Genomic DNA, 20,150 nt, shown 5'->3' with positions numbered 1-20,150 from the left:
TAATAAAATAAGCGTTGTAGAAAAAAGCTTTCCTTGCCTTTCTGGTTAAACACATAATTCCACCACTTAAGAGATCAACATTGTTAGTATTTTGATATATGTTCTTGCAGCCTTAAATTTTTTTTTCTCACAAAACTTTTAAAAGTACGTATACAGTTTCTGTAAAAAGAAAGTCATATATATTATAATCTGATTTTTACACATAGAATCGTTTGTGGACATTTTAGCAGAGCAGTAAATATACCGGTGCATCGTCATATGTCTGCACCTTGGAAATTTGATCATTCCACTATTGTTTACCTTTAGGTTCTTATTCATATATTTCTGGGCATTTGACCACTTAATTACTTCATGTTTTAGTTTGTTTCTGCTGCCACAACAAAATACCTCAGTCTGGATAATTTATAACAATAGAAGTTTATTTCTCACAGTTCTAGAAGCTGGGAAGTCCAAGGTCACAGCCAGCAGATTCTGTAGCTGGTGAGAATCACAGCATCCTCACATGGCAGAAAAGGTGAAAGGGATGAACTTGTTCCTTCAAGCACTCTTATGAAGGTTCTAATCCCATTTATGAGAGCCCTCATGGCCTAAACACCTTCTTTTTTTTTTTTTTTTTGAGACGGAGTCTCCCTATGTCGCCAGGCTGGAGTGCAGTGGCGTGATCTCCACTCACTGCACCCTCCACCTCCCAGGTTCAAGCGATTCTCCTGCCTCAGCCTCCCTAGTAGCCGGGACTACAGGCACGTGCCACCATGCCTAGCTAATTTTAGTATTTTTAGTAGAGACAGGGTTTCACCATGTTGGTCAGGATGGTCTCGATCTCTTGACCTCATGATCCGCTTGCCTTGGCCTCCCGAAGTGCTGAGATTACAGGCATGAGCCGCCACGCCCGGCCGTGGCCTAAACACCTTCTAAAGGCTGCACCTCATAATACTGTTGCACTGGGGATTAAGTTTCAGCATGAATCTTGGAGGGACACAAACATTCAAACCATAGCATGTACTGAGGAAAAATTCTTCCTATGGACTTGCTATGTCAAAGGATATGCATATTTTCATGACTTTTAATACATGCTGACACATTGCCCTGTTGAAAGGTTGTACCAGTTCGACATTGCTGTGATCAGGGTACTTTTCCCCATGGTCTCATCATTCCGTGGTTGTTTTAAAGGGATGCTGGAGAATTGCTCAGCAAATTCTCCAAAATGTCTTAGCAACTGGAGGGCCGCATTTGCATCCGGAATTTGGAGCAGATGCTATCATACATAGGGGGACTTTCCAAGGCTGAATGTATTTCTGTTGGAGACTTCTGTAGTCTTTAGTGATTTGGTAGCAAACAGAGATTTTAAAAAGTATTAATGGTGGCTGGGCAATGGTGGCTCACGACTGTAATCCCAGCACTTTTGGAGGCCGAGGCGGGCGGATCACAAGGTCAGGAGTTCGAGACCAGTCTGACCAACATGGTGAAACTCTGTCTCTCTACTAAAAATACAAAAATTAGCCGGGCATGGTTGCGGGCTCCTGCAATCTCAGCTACTCGGGAGGCTGAGGCAGGAGAATCGCTTGAACCCATGAGGTGGAGGTTGCAGTGAGCCGATACCGCGCCATTGCACTCCAGCCTGGAGACAGTGAGACTTCGTCTCAAAAAAATAGTAATAATGTGTAGATGATATTTTAGTAACTGATGATAGAGTTAGTGAAGATGAAAGCATAGACCTTTGAAATTCTGTCTGCATCATGATTCTAATCTTATAAAGTAAGGTCTGGAGTTTTTAAAGTTTTAGTGAAAAAAGACTGGGTACCTCAGGCCTGGATGTAAAGCTAGGTGCCATAACTTACTAGCACAATGGCTTTGGGGCAAGCTATCTAACCTTTCTCAGCCTCTGTTTTCTAAATGCAATCCTTTGGGGTGTTTTTTTGGAAGGAAAACAATATATGTGAAAGACTTTGGCACAGGGCCTGGCAGATATGAGCCTTGTCAACAACAACTTTGTAAATTTTGTGGTTTGTTCAACCTTATCCAACTAACAAACTTGTTAAGCCATTGTGCTGTTAAGAACAGACACTAAGACATTAATGTGGAAAAAGACTATAGTACCATGCACGTTTTTATTCAAGCACTGCTTTGATTCAAAATGATTATCTACTCTTCCTCCATCTTCTCTTCCTTATAGTTTACTGGGAAAAAAAGCAGATGATTTAGCTAAAAATAAGCAAGCAAAAAGCAACATGTAAAAATGGGTACATCTTCCTTATATAGAAATAAATGCTGCCGGGCGTGGTGGCTCACGCCTGTAATCCTAGCACTTCAGGAGGCTGAGGCAGGCAGATCACGAGGTCAGGAGATCGAGATCATCTTGGCCAACATGGTGAAACCCCATCTCTACTAAAAATACAAAAATTAGCTAGATGTGGTGGCACGTGCCTGTAATCCCAGCTACTCAGGAGGCTGAGGCAGGAGAATCGCTTGAACCCGGGAGGTGGAGATTGCAGTGAGCCGAGATTGCGCCACTGCACTCTAGTCTGGCGACAGAGCGAGACTCCGTCTCAAAAAAAAAAAAAAAAAAAAAAAAAGAAAGAAATGCAAGTAAGTTATTATATGTATTAAACAGAGGCAACTGTGAAAGAGCAGGAACATATGAATGGCAGAATATTGGGTTAAATCTAAGTACTGGATTTGAAGATGGAGAAGTCACATGAGTATGTGGAGTTGTGTAGCTGAAGGAGGTGAGGAGCACAGGTTGTACTTTGGGGGATCAGCCAGGGCTTAGTGTTACTGAGAATTAAACACAAGACCCTTCCCTCTCTCTAGGCAACTACTGGGTTCATTAGGTCCTCATTCATTGTTTATGCGCCCATCCATTTACTACATATTTATTATGCACCTACTGTCTCCTATGACTGAGAAGTACAATGTTAAATTATACTTGGGGGCATCAGAATCCACACCCTCAAGGGCTCACCGTGAAGCTGGCAGAGAGACATGGAAACAAGAGCCATGATAATGTACTGTGGGTACCCAGTGGGGAAAATGATGTTTCCTGGAGGAGGGGACATTTGAGCTGAGTCTTACAGGAAGAGAGACAGTGAATTCTAAAGATAGAGAAAGGATGTTCCAAACAGAGGGAGGTGAGAAAGGGCCTTGAGTTCTGGTTGCTCCAAGAGTTTGATGTGGCTCGTGTCAGGCACTGTGGTAGGACTGGAGGCTGGAAAGGGGGCTGGGTCAGACAGTCAAATCTGGATGTTTTGTAGCCAGTGGAGAACCGCCCCCCTAGGTTTATAAGCAAGGACATGGTCAGCTGAATTTGAAAAGGGGGTAATCATAGGTTGTTGACAAGTTTGTAAAATTATATATTTTAACAGAATGAGTATCTTTTAATACAGCTAATAAAGGATTGGAGGTGGTGCCTGCCATGGACCCTCAATTGTGGGTACGCTGATCAATGAAGCAGAGGGCACATGGCCCTTGCTGCTTTTCTGCCCATCAGGATGACAGTGTTGCAGGATCCAAGACTGCTGTATGGAAAGCCTGTCTTAATTGTGGGCAGCAGCAGCCCCATGCTTTCTGAGCCATGTGAGGTTACTAATTGAGGTTAACATCAGAGAACTAGATGCCAGGGGGAGGGATTGGGACCATCTGAGCAGATAAGATTTTCTCTAGAGGCAGGGGCTTGTCTCTATGGCTTATTTTTCATACCTAGGTAGAAAGTGTATATCTCTGTGCCAAGTTGTACTAATTATCTTGGTTTGTCATTTTATTTTTGTCAACATCTTACCAGTTTTTAAAACAATAAACTCTAGTGAGGGGAGATGCTATTTTGTACAGTGTGACTGTGTGTGTTTTAATTTTGTATATTTCAGAAAGCTTCCAGTTTTCAGTGGTTAGTGAAATAGCAACTTGCTTTATTTAATCAACAGGATGTTTTAGCTTAATTGTACTTGAGAGCTTTTTATAAACTAGCAAAAAGTCAATAGCATTTGTAATACTTTAAAACGTTACAATTTTTCAGACAAATTATTTTGGCTAAATTATACAGATAAGGGTAATACTTGAAAAGTCTAAGAGTGAGAAACAAGAAAGATATTAAGAGGAAGCTTAAAAAAAAGTGAGGAAAGAGGAAGACCAAGTGTTGAATGTAGTTACATAATTGCTTAGATGGCATTTAATGAGAAAGTTAGCATTGTTCTCATATATACTCATAGTGTATTCCGTAGATTTAAATTGTCGAGGAGAAGAAACTTTCTCTACTCTCTTAGACTTAGTGATTGAGGGTCTGCAAGTTAAACTGGCAAGAGACAGATTGCAAGATAAAAGACATTTAATCATAGAAAAATGTGACTCAAAGGAGTGGTTAGAAGTAGGGGCTTGTATGTTATTTTAATAGGGGAAGGGGGAGGGGAGAAAAGAGAACTTATGGGAAAACAGAGGACTTTTTGGAAAGATAAGTGGGCCTTTTGGAGAATACATGGAAGATACAATCGTTTTGTGGTAATATCAACTTGGTGTGGGGTGAAGACTTCTCATCTCTGGTGATGAGTCACTCTTCCTTGGTTGCTCTTGGGGAGGGGATTTATGTTAATCGAATTCTTTTGAGAGCCTCTGCTTTTAGGCCAGTAAGAGATTTCAGGAACTTAATCACTTTCAGCTCTTTAATTTTTATGCCACAGTGGCATATTCTGGACCGCTTCAAAATGTATTGCCACTCAAATCATATTACCCCCCTTCCCACCAAGAACAATTACAGATAGCCAGATAGGAAAAGATGGTCCAGGTGTCGTAATTCACATTTCTCTTTATTTCATTTTATTGGAAATTCATTAAAAATAGAATGCCTTAAGGTCTGTTCCTTCCTAATGCTGATCAAGAGGATGAATTCAGACAAAAGTTAGTAAGGTATCAAATTGCTCAGGTAAGTTAAGCAGCTACTTGCCACATTGAAAATGTATGTTTTTCCCTAGGGGTAAGCATAGGTTTGATTATACTTTAGATCATGTTCCTTCAAGTTATAAAGTCATCTCAGGAGAGTCTTTTGACACTAATGTTGAAACTGAATCACAAGTTTTGTTTTCATTTTATAAATGAGCACTCCTGAGTGTGATGCTTATTTCAGTATAATATTTAGTATAACACAACTTACTAAGGTAACACACTAGTTGTTATGCTTAACACAGCTCAGTGGGCAGAAGTCAAAACAGAAATGTACAGAATCAAGTTCTGGCTATTTTTGATTGGCAGCAGGTACAGTCTGTAATCTGAGAGCGGGAGCCCGAGATGGCTGGTGATAGGTGTCAATGAACAGACACGGAGAGCCCAGAACAGTGCTGCCAGAAGCCATGAAGAGGGCCTGGCATTAAAAATAAGAAGTGCCTGCAGTGGTGGAGGCAGAATTGTACATACCTAAAAACACAGGGAAGCTCAACAAGAATTCTTCTAAATGGTTTCCAGCTCCTTGGATCCGTTCTTACTGGGCAGTGCCTATGTGTCAGTGACTTTCTTTACCTCAGTAATGATACAGTTCCACTATGTTAGGCATATAGTTTTAGTAGTGAAGGTGATATGCTGTAGTGCAGAAGCAAATTAGAGAAGATTCCTGGGTGATTGGTGTGTTGGGGCTGTAGAACTCACAGAAAGGAGAAGCAGCCATTCCTAGTGACAGGAACAGTGAAGATGCCACAGCTCCCCTTTTTTAGTGTTTAATAGGAGTCAGGTGTGATCCCTGTACTCCGCAGTCTACATTTGAGTATGAGGACAGTAAGCTTCTGAGATGGCCTTCCCTTCTTGCTCTGAGAATAGGCTTGGCTGTAGGGAAGTGTGCCTGACCCCCATGCTGTATAGTTGGAATCTTGATGTTGGGTCCGTCTTGACTCACACACATACGTACAGAAATAGTGAAAAACTATATGCAGGTTTTTAGAGGACAGGACTGAAATTCAGTATAAAAACACCAATATGGTTTTTATACTGAATAGGGACATTTACATTACTTTTAAAAGGTCTTGTGGGTTGGGCATAGTGGCTCATGCCTGTAATCCCAGCACTTTAGGAGGCTGAGGTGGGCGAAACACTTGAGTCCAGGAGTTCGAAACCAGCTTGGGCAACATGACAAAACCCCGCCTCTGCAAAAATACAAAAATTAGCCAGATGTGGTGGTGCGTGCCTGTAGTCCCAGCTACTCGGGAGGCTGAGGTGGGAAGATTGCTTGAGCCTAGGAGGAAGGGGTTGCAGTGAGCTGTGTCTGGCCTGGGTGATAGAGCGAGATACTGTCTCAAAAAAGAAAAAAGCCTTATGCTTGTCATTCTGGTACTTGAACTGAAATTACATTTGTAAAACAAAATACTTGACCAAGGGAGCACTTTATTCACACATTGTACACGTATGTTGATCTGATCCTTCCATCACAGAAGGACTTCCTGGTCTTGGCTTGGGAGATTGTGAACATTTGAACTGGCACTTCCTGTACTTAATGGACCAGAGTTCATAACTAGCATGTGATTATCTTTAGGGTAAAGTCCTAGCAGTAGGATCACTGGTTTGATACATATTGCCAAACTGCTCCTACAGACGAGGTTTGCCAGTTTACACCATCAGTGGCGATAGTTTCTTCACACTCTGTAATGTAAATTTCGATAATCATTTTCATCTTTGCCAATCAGATGGATGAAAAATCACATCTCATTGTGATAATATTTGCATTTGTTGGATTGTCAGTGAATATCTTTTTATATTTATATTGATCATTTATATTTTTTTTCTTGTTTGTGATTTTTGTCCATTTTACTAATAGGGTATTTGTGTTCTTACTGATTTTCACAAAGTGTTTGTATATTCAGGGTACTTTTTGACATAGCTTTCCCTACTTTATTGTTTGTTTTTCAGACTTGTTTATGGTTGTCTTTGCTGGTTAGAAATTTTACAGTTTTGTATGATTATGTTAACATCCATATAGAAATAAAGGTAAAGGTAAGGGAGCGTGAGGAAAGTTGTGAAATTACTTGTAGGCAAAGCAGTTTGGGCATGGCATAAAGTTAGCAACTTTGAGTTCATTTGTATACCAGTGCACAGTAATGCTATTACATTTATGAGATTGTGTTTACTTTTTAATTTGGAAGGCTCTGTTTCTCAGAATTGGTTGCAACCCACCAGGTGTGGTGGCTCACGCCTGTAATCTCAGCACTTTGGGAGGCTGAGGCAGGCAGATCGCTTGAGGTCAAGAGTTCGAGACCAACTTGGCCAACATGGGGAAACCCCATGTCTCTACTAAAAATGCAAAAATTAGCTGGGCATGGTGGTGCATGCCTGTAATCCCCAGCTACTCATGAGGCTGAGACAGGAGAATCGCTTGAACCCAGGAGGCGGAGGTTGCAGTGAGCTGAGATCATGCCTCTAAACTCCAGCTTGGGCATTAGAGCGAGACTCTGTCTCAAAAAAAAAAAAAAAAAAAAAAAAAAAAAAAAAAAAAATTGGTTGCAACTTCTGCTGCCCTCCCTTACCTCCTATCCGAGTCTCTGGCCACTCACTGCTGTCATGTCAACAGGTGAGCTCCAGTGCTCAATACCCGTCTCTTCTTGCACATTTCTAAAATCCCTTGTAGTTTTTTTCCAGCTATGTAGGACTTTGACACTTGTAGATAAAGACTCATTATTTACTTGTAATTGCCTCTTCTCAAGAACCAGGCTGCAAACTGAGGCCTCTTAAGGCTAAATTGCCCATAAGTTGCTTATAATAACAGACTTAAATGCTGAATCGTAAGAAAGTTCTCGTTTTTCTCCTTCTGGCACTTGAACTGAAATTACGTGTGTATATTAATAAAATGAGAACATAGCACTCGACTGAACCAAGAGTTTATTCACACACCATGCATCATGCTGATGCAGGCAGCCTTTGTGCCTTCTCAGATGTCTGTGATTTGGAAGAGGTTTCCAAACTCATTCCTGTTCTAAAGAGTGTGAGATTTGGGAGACACAGGTTATAGGTGAAGATCTGGCTCTGCCATTTTGCAAGACTGCTGAACCTTGCCAAGTCCAAGTTTTATCTGCAAAAGTGAGCATAACATGATACTGTTTGTGATGAGCTTTTTTTTTCAAACCATAGAGCTGCTTGGAAAAGCAAATTGTTGTGCCATGATTTGGGGATTTTAGTTTTTTCTAGGTGAGTTTTTGGTTCTCTGTTTGTAATGTGGTGTTGGGTGGCTGCTTCCCAACCAGAGATGAATGCACACACTGATTTGTTGGAAGAACCAGTGCTGACCTTGGCTTTCCCCCAGGGAGTTTGCAGTGAATGCTGGTCTTCCAAATCTGTATTCTGCTGCCTGGGGGAGCCTTTCGTTTCTCTGCAAGTTTGGATCTGGGAGCTCTTGCTGTGCAAATTTTGCCCAGAGAATCTGTAGTATTCATTCTCCTGCTGGTCTCAGGGCAAGTCCAGTTTTTTGAACGAGACCTTCTGGAGCTACTGCAAATGGCCTTTCTGATCCCACAGTGGGGAGAAACTGAGGTAACTGAAGTCTTGAGGAGGGTTCTTTCACTAGTGTGAGCATAGCTGACTTTGGAATTCTTTTGTTGTGATCTGTGGATCAATTCTGTTCCCGAGCTCTCCTGGATTTTGTTATAACAGCAGAGTCCACTTAGATTTTAACCATTTGATCAGCAGAGCCTTGTTTTTGGCCTGTTGTGCTGCATGATTTACAGTGTGCATCTGGATTTGTAATTATGCCTCACATAGTTTATATTTTGATTCGCTTTTCCGCTTTCTCCTCTTTACTTGCCTCTAGGACCATATGGAGTGGAAGTTTGCATGTTGTCGTAAAAGCATTTTGAAATGTTCACCAGACTTTCGTGGTTTCCTTACTTCCCTTTTAGGTTTTGCATTTTAAATTAGGTTATAGAATTGTGAATTTACCAAACTATATTGTGGATTTTATCCAAACAGTTTCTGTGGGTATGAAATACTGGTCATGTGTATGTATCAATATTTTATATGGAATCATTATACTTCTTGGGGTTAGGCTGACAAAAAACAATTTGTTAGCTTCATTCATGAGAGGTATTCAGATTTGAAATTTTTGACTTTGGAATTAATCAGTTTTCCTCAACTTATATTTTAATGTTCTGTGATATATGTGATCTAAAGATGACTTTTGGGGTGGGAGTGGGGCTAAGAAAAAAAGAAATAGATGATAAAAAATATGACTTTGAATAATTTTTAAATAATTTTAAATATTTTTTTCTTGATTAATTTTGGACATATGAATTAGAATTCATTTGGAATACATATTGAATATAATCATAGTTATATAACAAATTCTCTAATGGTAGAAAGTAAGTTTTAGATTTTTTTTGGTAACTCTTTTCACAAATGTTATATTATTTTTCCCCTCTGGTTTTGAAATGAATAGTTTTGGGTCTTTGAGAATGGTCATACCATAAAATTGTATCTGTGTTCCACAAAAGTTAGTAATTGGAAAAGGAATGAACATTTAGTTAAAATATCACTAGCTTAAACTATCAATGGGAGTCTGTAACTCTAAGTTTACTTAGTTTTCCTTAGAAAATTTTATGAAATACTCCCTTGAAATCAAATCATATTATAGCAAGTTGCTTCAAGTTAGTATATGTGAACTGCTAGGCTAAGACATAGTCATGACTGATTGTTGAGTCTAGTTTTCATTTTTACTGAGGTATGGATAAGACTTAGACATGCCCTCTTCTTTGACAAGTTTTTCCTTGTTGCAACAGATTCTATAACTTGCCTGTTGGTTGCTGATGCAGCTTTTCAGAAATAGGCTGTGCAGTGTGGCCCCAGGCAAAAGCTTTGTCTTTTCTCCCCAGAACCTAGCAAAATAACTGCCAGAGTGATCACTATAAAGCATTTTACCAGGTTATTTTGAAGGGATGCAGGGAGCAGAAAGAGTGTATTTCAGGAAGTTCAGCAGGGCAGAAAAGGCCTGTGGAAAACAAAGAAGTGTAAGGATTTCATTTATTTTAGGGTATGCGTAGGGTAAGGAAATGAATTTAGCTACATTGTGCTGAGATTTTATTGATTTAAATACAGTAGTCTTAAAATCATCTTGGAAGTTGGTGTGTTAACTCAATCCATTGATCCAAACAGAATGCAGGCAAGGCAGGCTGAACTTCTGTTTCTCCCGGCAGTGCTTTTTCTGCTACTTAATTTGATATTCTCCATACTGAGAGAATGTTTTTTTACATTCTTTCGAAGGAAAATCCTCCTCTTTTGAGTTTAGCAATTCTATTAACTAGAGCAGATTGTCGTTATTTTATTTTTTATTTTTTATTTTTTTGAGATGGAGTCTCGCTCTGTCGCCTAGGCTGGAGTGCAGTGGCCGGATCTCAGCTCACTGCAAGCTCCACTTCCCGGGTTCATGCCATTCTCCTGCCTCAGCCTCCCGAGTAGCTGGGACTACAGGCGCCCGCCACCTCGCCCAGCTAGTTTTTTGTATTTTTTTTTAGTAGAGACGGGGTTTCACCGTATTAGCCAGGATGGTCTCGATCTCCTGACCTCGTGATCTGCCGGTCTCGGCCTCCCAAAGTGCTGGGATTACAGGCTTGAGCCACCGCGCCCGGCCTGTCGTTATTTTTAAGGAGTGCAAAGATTGGGGTCAGGAAATCTTTATACTGTAATTGAGTTTAAGTACTTTTTTAACGTGGTCTACTTAGGTTGGTGCAAAAGTAATTTGTGATTTTTGCCATTACTATTTTTACCTACTTTTTAAGTACTCTAAGGATTAATATGAGGATTGAACATTTTGAATAAGATCCTATTCTTAATTGTAGAACTACATACTACTATCTGGTTACACAAAGCTGTGGGGTCACTGCCTCTCCATATAAGCTGGCTCTGTGCTCTCGATTGTCCTGTATGCAGTATGGGTGGAAATACAAGAGAGACGGCCACTTACTAGCGGAATGGCCTTGGGCACATCACCGAAGGTGAGCCTTCCTGTGCTCAGAAAAAGTTTGTGGAATCTGGACCAAAGCGATTGTCCTATATCTATTCTGTGAAACTTTGATACTTTTAAGAAACGTTTAGGATAAACTATGATACCATTATCTTCATCCTAATGTTCAGCCTAAACCAGGCATATTCTGGGTCCATATTCTTTTGGGTCTAGACGTGGCTTCTATTAGAAAAGAAAATATGAATCTTCTACTTTATAGTCATTATTGATGTGATTTCTTACTGAGATCAGAGTGTCAGAGCCAGAATGGAAATAACAGGTAAAATAGAAGCCTGTAGTTTTTAATTTAGTTTGAATTTGAGGCTGGGTAGACTTGTGGGTTTTAATTTCAAAGTAAGAAAATCGTGGGTCTAGGAGAACAGACTAAATATATTAAGAGAATGTTAAAAAACCAAGTTGTTAACTGTATTGAAGAGTTGGTTTTGTGTGTGTGTATCTGTGTGTATGTGTAGCTTCCATGTTTATTTTGACAGAGTGGTTTGCCTGAGTAAAAGCTTTGTGTTTAAATCCTACTCTAAGCAAAGAAAAACATGTTTAACTGAATGTAATTGCCTTGTGTTCAATTTGCTACCCACTTTGGAGCAGGTTCACACACTGAAATAACATAAGGGGAAGTTAAATTACATCAAAGGTTAAGACAGATAAGCTTAAGTGATTTCATTGTAGCTCCTATACTAATTAAAACAAGTTGACAAAATATTTTTGTAAGTACTAGCCTTCCTTTATGTGCAGTGCTTAGTGTCTTTATTTTTAGTAGAAAAAAAGATCTTAAAAATATTTGAGGAAATTTATATTAAAACCTTTTGAGTTTTCATTTAAATAATACTTGCCAGTTAATCAGGAAATGATTCTTTAAAAAATTTTTTATTTTTAATTTTTGTGAGTACCTAGTAGTATATAGGAAATGATTCTTAAACACCCTGTGAATTTGAGGTACAGTGTGGAGCATCAGTGGGCTGCAGTTAACTTTTTTGTCCACTCCCATCTCTTCTCATCTAATTTCCATGTTACAGCCACAGGGATGGGCCAAGGCTGAAGCAGAGACTTTACCGTAGCTGGTGATCACATGGAAAAGCAAGGCTGGGGCCTAATTACAGGAGCTCCTTGAACATGACCCAAGCACTTGGAGCATTAGTCTGAGTTTCTGAGGTTTCTGAATGTGTGTATGACATGATCATAGTCAAGGTTTCAGAATGCCGATCTGAAGGTATTAATCAATCAAACTTTTTTTTTGCTGTGTATCTCCTAAGAGAATTAGAAAAAAACCAGGGTTCTTGTACATTTTTAAGTTGTCACACCCAGTTTTTTAAAGGCTTAAATAGATGCTGAGGATCAATGAAAAGTTTCCAGTTCATTATAAACATTGTCATTTACTTTTATGCAAACAGAATCCTAATTATCATAGTAACTTGGTAACCATTATCATCCATTTAAAAAATTTTATATATGTGTGTGTGTGTGTGTGTGTGTATATATATATATATATTTTTTTTTTGAGATGGAGTTTTGCTCTGTTGTTGCCCAGGTTGGAGTGCAGTGGCACGATCTTGGCTCACTGCAGTCTCCGCCTCCCAGGTTCAAGTGATTCTTCTGCCTCAGCCTCACGAGTAGCTGGGATTACAGGCATGTACCACCATGCCCAGCTAATTTTTGTAATTTTAGTAGAGACGGGGTTTCGCCATGTTGGTCAGGCTGGACATTCCTGACCTCAGGTGGATCCTCCTGCCTCAGCCTCCCAGAGTGCTGGGATTACAGGCATGAGCCACTGCGCCCGGCCTAAAAAAATAATAGAAATTTTACATTCTTTTCTTTATTTCCATTCAATTTGTACTCAGAATTTGATCCTAAGACAGGGTGTTGTCCTGCTTAAAAGCATTTTATTGATCATCCTATCATATTTTCCTATAACAAAATATATATATATAAACTTAAATTTTTATTACGATGGACTTCTGAGATGGCAGAGTAAGGGCCTCCAGAAATTTGCTCCTCCATGAGAGCAATAAGAACACTGGCAAGAATTACCAAAATTAACTTTTTCAGAACTCTGGAAATTAACCAAAGGCTTACAGTAATTCTAAGAGCGTTCTTTCAAGAGAAAGGACTGAATCATCATAAAAACAGTGAGCTGTGGCGCTTTAACTTGTGTTAGTCCCACCCGCTTTCCCTAGCTCTGGTATCAAAGCAATGTAAATGCTATGTAAATAGTTGTTATACTGTAAATTTAGGGAATAATGACAAGAAAAATAAACCTGTGTATATTCAGTACAGACACAACCATCCGTTTTTTTTTTCCATTGACAGTTGGTCAGATCCATGGATGTGGAACCCACAGATATGGAGGACAGACTGCATCTGAATGGGGTAGAGAGGGAGTCCTAGCTACCTGGAGAATGTGTGCTGTACCAAAACAGCATTCTGATTCACATTCCATAACAAAAACTCTGGACTGGTTTAATAAGACACAATGCAGGCCAAACTGACCCATTGGAACTCTGATCTAGGGGATATGTAGACATCATATCACCTATTATCAGTTGAGCTTTTAGAAGATTTTGAACAGCAGGGAGTTGTGAGTTGTATTTTCTAACCAGTAACTGGTCTACAGATGACCCGTGTTGCCATTTAATCATGCAGTCATATGCTTTACCTGTTGGGCAGACTAGGGAAGGGATAAAGTCATTAGTCTTTTCAGCAGAAGTCATTGGGATTTCAGAGGTAAGGGGAAGGGGCCAAATCAGCCATGGCCTTTGGCCTCCAAGCACCATTTTGGAGCTCATCAAGGGAGAAGAAGCAGGTCCAACATTTGGGACGCTACGTTGTAATTTACATGGTAAATGAAAATCACATAGATAAACTATGAATAAAGAGGTTTGAGTATTGCCACATTTTGAATATTTGTGCTGACAAAGGAGGACATTAATATGGATAATCAAAATCAAGATTATTGAGTATTGCCACATTTTGAATATTTGTGCTGACAAAGGAGGACATTAATATGGATAATCAAAAAATCAAGATTATTTTCCTAAGCAAGGATAATATTGGAATACGGCACTAAAGACTGACAAGAAGTCTTTAAAAAAAGGATTGTTTAACAACTGGTTGGACAGTTTCTCCACAGTTGTACATATACAGTCATGCATTGCTTAATGACAGGGATACATTTTAAGAAGTGTGTCATTTGGTGATTTCATCCAAAGGCATACATCGTAGAGTGTACTTGTACAAAGTATAGCCTACTACATACCTAGGCCAGATGGTATACCCTGTTGCTCCTATGCTACAAACCTGTACATCAGGTTTGTTGAATACTGTAGACAGTTGGAACACAATGGTATTTATGCATCTAAACATACAGAAACATAGAAAATGCACAGTAAAATACAGTACAAAAGATAAACAGTGGTACACACATGTAGGGCACTTACACATGAAAGGAGCTTGCAGGACTGGAAGTTACTCTGGGTGAGTCAGTAAGTGAATCTGAAGGCCTAGGACATTACATTACTGTAGACTTTGATAAACACTGTACACTTAGGCTACCCTAAATGTAGGGAAAAATGAGATAGGTATACTAGGACGTCACTAGGCAATAGGAATTTGTCAGTTTAGTTACACTGTTATGTGACCACTGTTGTGTATGGAGTTCATTGTTGAATCAAACGTCATTATATGGCACATGAGTGTATATGCACATGTACATATACATACATACATTTAACACATATGCTTAGTCTGGAGTCTTCTTCCCATTTTATGATAGTGTGATTTGGTTCCAAGAGCTCCTGAATCTACATTTCCTTCAGAGCACATTATGCAGTGCATGTTCGTGCTAGGATGCTGCGTAGTTTTCAATGATTTAGTACCCTCAAGATCTAAATCTCCAAACAAGAGAAAAGGCAGCCTGCTAATTTGTTTTCCAGTACAGTGTGATCCCATTATATACAAATTGAATTATGCAAATTTCAACTAACCACATACAAATAATATTAATAAAAGCTTCACATTGTGTGCAAAATTTCAGTAAGCATGTTTTCCCAAATTATGTGTGAAGCCATTTCATATTTTCAAAGCTGTCAGGTCAACTGAATTATAAAAATGCTTTCTTACACAGTGGCATCATTTATATTTTTTATATTTTATATGTTTATATTTTATAAATATGCTTTAGAGGGTTTATGCTTTTATTTCTCTGTAAAACAGAAATATAAATCCTTGCAGCAAGTATTATGAACTCTTCTCTTACCGCTAAACTTCTGAAGGATCAAGTGACGCTTACTTTCATTACACATTATTATTTCTACATCTCACCAATATAACTATACTTTTATTATAGCTTTCTTTTTTTTTCTTTGGGACAGGTCCGGCCTCTGTCAGACAGGCTGGGGTGTGCAGTAGCACGATCTCTGGCCTCACCGCAACCTCCTTGGGCTCCCAGGCTCAAGCAGTGCTTCCACCTCAGCCTCCTGAGTAGCTGGGACTACAGGCATGCGCCACCACACCAGGCTAATTTTTGTATTTTCTTTTTTTGATAGAAATGAGATCCCACCATGTTGCCCAGGCTGGTTTTGAACTGCTGGGCTGAAGTGACCTTCCTGCCTTGGCCTCTTAAAATGTTGGAATTATAGGCGTGAGCCATTGCATCCAGCCTGTAGCTTTCAAAATACTACCGTATAGCTAAATACTGCGCTGAAAAACATCCTGTGAAATCAGTGCAACTCGAGCAGAAATTAGATGTGATAAAAGACACCAGGACATGACACGCTGTTACTTTATGAAATAAACTCAGAAGTATGAGAGCCAATGCTGATAGAATTAAAAAGTATGAGTAAAGCAGAAATACAGCACAATAACTGCACGTGTCTGTGTTCTGAGTGTGCGTTCCCCATACTCTAGACTATGGAATAATCTGTTCTGAATTATGTAAGTTCTTCAGAACCATGTCCCATGAATAAAATGCAGTCATGCTTCATGAATCGCTGTTACCCATGCTAAGGAAAGATGGCTTAGGTTTAACATATTGTTACAGGACAGGGGTCCTGATCCAGACCCCAAGATAGGGTTCTTGGATCTCACACAAGAAAGAATTCAGGGTGAGTCCGCAGTGCAAAGTGAAAGCAAGTTTGTTAAGAAAGTAAAGGAATAAAAGAATAGCTACTCCATAGACAGAGCAGTCCCAAGGGCTGCTGGTTGCCCACTTTATGGTTATTTCTTGATGATATACTGAACAAGCAGTGGATTATTCATGCCTCCCCTTTTTAGACCATATAGGGTAACTTCCTTGTGTTGCCATGGCATTTGTAAACTGTCATGGTGCTAGTGAGAGTATAGCAATGAGAAGGACCAGAGGTCACTCTCGTCGCCATTTTGGGTTTGGTGGGTTTTGACCGGCTCCTTTACTGCAATCTGTTTCTGTCAGCAAGGTCTTTATGATATGTATTTTGTGCCGACCTCCTGTCTTATCATGTGACTTAGAATGCCTTAACCATCTGGGAATGCAGCCCAGTAGGTTTCAGCCTGATTTTACCCAGCTCGTTTTTAAGGTAGAGTTGCTCTGGTTCACACGCCTCTTGACAATATAACAGAGTACTTATTTGTCTGACACTGCGAAGAACATCTTCACGGGGTTAGAAGAAGATAATTTTGAAGGTCTCCTTTTCCTTCTATTTCTTTGAAACTAGTTAGTAAATATTGAGTGAATTACTTTATGCATGCTGTACTGCTTTGTTGTGAAGAAGCACTCTACTTCTTGCCCCTCATAAGCCTAAAGCACACATAGAAAGTCATGATCGACAAAAGTGTAAGTTGGGAGAGCCTGCAAGTGGCAACATTTGGCCCAAGAGTAATATAGAGGGCTGCAGAGAGCGGGATGGTACTTTCCCAGCTCAGAGAGGCTGGCACCTCCCTGGGCTTGGGAAGATGTGGAAGGGATTTGGGATTGGGACAGGATTGAGGGGAGGCACAGGTGGAGGAAGGTGTGTGCCTGCATGTAGCAAAAGGGGGCAAATGAGAAGGGGTGAATATACTGAAGTGCTCAACTCCTGGTGGACTTAGCCAGCCTTGCACTTAACGTGGAGAAAGGAGGATGGATGGCCACTTCCTGGTTGTGACTTTGCTCTGAACTTGTTCAAAATCCCTTGATTTTTATGACAAGTAATATAAAGTGATATGGTGTTTATTAACAATTGCTTATAGTTAAACAGTGCTTGGCCAGGTGCAGTGGCTCACACCTGTGATCCCAGCACTTTGGGAGGCTAAGGCAGGAAGATCACTTAAGCCCAGGAGTTCAAGACCAGCCTGGGTAACAGAGTGAGACCCCCATCTCTACAAAATTTTTTTTATAAAAAATCGGCTGGGGCTGGGCACGGTGGCTCACGCCTGTAATCCCAGCATTTTGGGAGGCTGAGGCAGGCGGATCACGAGGTCAGGAGATCGAGACCATCTTGGCAAACACAGTGAAATCCCGTCTATACTAAAAAATACAAAGAATTAGCTGGGCGTGGTGGCGGGTGCCTGTAGTCCCAGCTACTTGGGAGGCTGAGGCAAGAGAATGGTGTGAACTCGGGAGGTGGAGCTTGCAGTGAGCGGAGATCACGTCACTGCACTGCAGCCTGGGCGACAGAGCGAGACTCCATCTCAAAAAAAAAAAAAAAAAAAAAAAATCAGCTGGGAGTGGTGGTGTGCATCTGTAGTCCCAGCACCTGTAGTCCCATGCTGAGGTGGGAGGATGGCTTAAGCCTGGCAGGTTGAAGCTGCAGTAAGCCATGACCATGCCACTGCACTCAGTGTGAGCAACAGAGCAAGACCCTGTCTCAAAAAAAAAAAAAAAAAAAAATTTGTGCGTACGTGCCAAGCACTGTTCTAACTACTTTAATAACTTTTTTATTCCTCATGGCAACCCTTTAGGGTTAGTTATTAGGGTATTAATATTATTATTTCTGGACCAGGCGTGGTGGCCCACGCCTACTATAATCCCAGCACTTTGGGAGGCCAAGATGGGCAGGTCGGGAGTTCAAGACCAACCTGACCAACATGGAGAAGCCCTGTCTCTACTAAACATAGAAAATTAGCCAGGCATGGTGGCACATACCTGTAATCCCAGCTACTTAGGAGGCTGAGGCAGGAGAATTGCTTGAACCTGGGAGGCGGAGGTTACGGTGAGCCGAGATAGCACCATTGCACTCCAGCCTGGGCAACAAGAGCGAAAATCCATCTCAGAAAAAAGAAATTGAAAAAAAAAATTATTTCTGCCGTTTTACAGGATTTTACAGGTGAGGAAACAGAGGCACAGGGAAGTTCGGTGATTTGCCAAAGGTCTTTAATAAGTTGCAGAACTGAGTCACATCCAGGCAGGCTGGCTCTGTGTCATGTCGCATAGTCGGGAGTCAGGAAGCTGGAGATGGAGGACATTGGTCAGAAATTCATACCCTAAGAGGACCATGCTCTCTGCAAACAAGGGGATTTGTTCCCACATAAGAGGAATAATCAGCGATCTAATAAAACAGTTTTGAAACCTTACATTTGTAATAACCAGTTCACTTTTACACAGCTAGTATCCCAAGGAACCGGGACTTACACATACATGTCCTTTTTTTTCTCTTTTTTTTTTTAAAAAAAAAAGTACCTGGGTGATGTTAGTTTGAGGAAGTGAGGGTGAGGGCCAAGCTCTGTCCTGACAGAGAAGGCCTGGACTGAGTCTGGGAGACCTGGCTGGAGCTCTGTAGCTGCCTCCCCAGCAGCTGGGTTGGTTCTCCCCGTGGGTTCACCCTCTAGCACTATGGTCACAACCAGAGGACTGAGTCTGGTTGGGTCATTCTTTCCTTCGTCAGAAGATTTATTAAACACCTATTTACACAGTAGTGGGTTTACATGGATGAATGTGACTAAGTCGTCCCTACTTTAGATTTTGCCTGGAAAGCCTCGTGTGACTTAAGAAGACCCTCCTTACCTTCGTTCCACCCAACTCCCCACCTGCTTATGATGCAACTATTTTAAGGAGGATAAAAATATTTAACTCACAGTTAAAAAGCTGAAAATAGCAATGTCCTGTTTATGGGGCTCCTCAGTGAATGAGGTTGTCAGGGGATTTGGGCTCATTGGGCAATCAGTGTGATCCTCCTCTTTCAATAGGTGGGGAGCACAGAGATCTGAAGTGCTGAGGGCAGGATGCAGGGTAAGAAAGCTGGAGAGACAAGATAGGCTTGGCCCAGGTGACTTCAGCCTAGCTACTCTGTTGTCCAGACTTGAACTCTTGAGATTTTTGCCCAGAATCACATGAACCTTGTTTATTTTAACTTGAGCAGGAGAAACAGAAGCTGGGTACTGAACACTTGATGATGAACCTAAAATACAGGCCTTAGAAGGTTCATATACTTTATAAAAACAATGCCAGCTCCATGTAAAGGAGCATTTTTCTGTTTTGCTTGTTAGGTTATCACAGTTTAGATTAATGCCCCAAGGGAAGTTGGTAGCACAAGTGTATGATACCCTTCTCCCATCTCTCCTGTTGAAGATTTAGTTGTATCAGATCAATCTATATTCCATTTATGCCTTTGTGGGACTGCTATTCTCTTTTTTTCTTTGGAGACAAGGTTTCATGCTCTTGCCCAGGTTCACTGCAGCCTCAATTTCCTGGACTCGCTTGATCCTTCTGCCTCAGCCTGAGTAGCTGGGACTATAGGCACATGCCACTGAGCCCAACTAATTTTTGAAAATTTTTGTGGAAATGGGGTCTCACTATGTTGTCCAGGCTGTTCTGTAACTCCTGGCCTCAAGAGATTCTCTGGCCTCAGCCTCCCAAGTGCTGGAATTATAGGCATGAGCCACTGTGCCTGGCCATACTTACTTATTTTCTAAATACCTACTGTATGGCATGTTTAAAACATTAGAAAAAGTAGAAAACATTGGAGCAGTTTGCATTTATCTGGGGAGTGAAATACACCAGTGTAAAATTATGGTAGAAGTAGCATATAAGTAAACATTTTTATGGAACTTTATAGTGTTTCCATGTACATGAGCTGAATAGGGCAAGCATTTTATCCCCACTTTACAGATGAGGAAACAAAACTGCTCAATGTTGAACAACTAATCAGGAGCAGACCTGGCACCAAACACCTCTCTTCTATTATTTCCTGCTGCTTTTCCAGTTTGGAGTGTGTGTGTGTGTGTGTGTGTG

At 40.6% G+C, this 20,150-nt stretch overlaps 1 protein-coding gene across 1 annotated transcript in view; it reads left to right on the top strand.

The window, feature by feature from the left end:
* Nucleotides 1-20,150, top strand: part of HECA (hdc homolog, cell cycle regulator) — a 42,961-nt gene that overhangs the window by 5,727 nt on the left and 17,084 nt on the right. The window lies entirely within an intron of this gene.

Source organism: Papio anubis, chromosome 6 (assembly GCF_008728515.1).
Source record: "Papio anubis isolate 15944 chromosome 6, Panubis1.0, whole genome shotgun sequence".
Lineage (NCBI taxonomy): Eukaryota > Metazoa > Chordata > Mammalia > Primates > Cercopithecidae > Papio > Papio anubis.
This window is presented reverse-complemented; position numbering and strand designations above follow the sequence as displayed.